The sequence below is a fragment of the Colobus angolensis genome, unplaced genomic scaffold, assembly GCF_000951035.1.
Source record: "Colobus angolensis palliatus isolate OR3802 unplaced genomic scaffold, Cang.pa_1.0 Scaffold318, whole genome shotgun sequence".
NCBI classification, from domain to species: Eukaryota; Metazoa; Chordata; class Mammalia; order Primates; family Cercopithecidae; genus Colobus; species Colobus angolensis.
This window is the reverse complement of record NW_012116466.1, coordinates 1,191,669-1,192,011: the sequence shown is the minus strand read 5'-3', so window position 1 is coordinate 1,192,011 and position 343 is coordinate 1,191,669. Positions and strand designations below refer to the sequence as shown.

At 60.1% G+C, this 343-nt stretch overlaps 1 pseudogene; it reads left to right on the top strand.

Moving 5' to 3' along the window:
- Positions 1-343, top strand: part of LOC105518374 — a 71,938-nt pseudogene that overhangs the window by 15,914 nt on the left and 55,681 nt on the right.

The following is a 343-nucleotide window of genomic DNA, read 5'->3' as shown; positions in this document are numbered from 1 at the left end:
AGTCCCCCTTTTGCTGAGCATGGCCTGTCCCCTTCAGGAATGCTTTGATGCAGCCAGGTACTACCAGCTGGCACTGGCAGCCGCCATGGACCTGGGCAACAAGAAGGGCACAGCTGAAGACCTACACGCGGCCAGCCACCATCTCCCACAACTTCCTCCTGGACCGCGAGAAGTCACTCTTCTTCTACCAGAAGGCCAGGACTTTCGCCACAGAGCTCAATGTCTGCAGGGTCAATCTGCCTCCTCTACCACTCTGCGGGTGGGCCCCCTGGTTGGCCCCAGCCACCCTCGCTGAGGACAGCATCCGAGGGAGTGGGTTTTGTGCAAGGAGGATGGTCTCCTG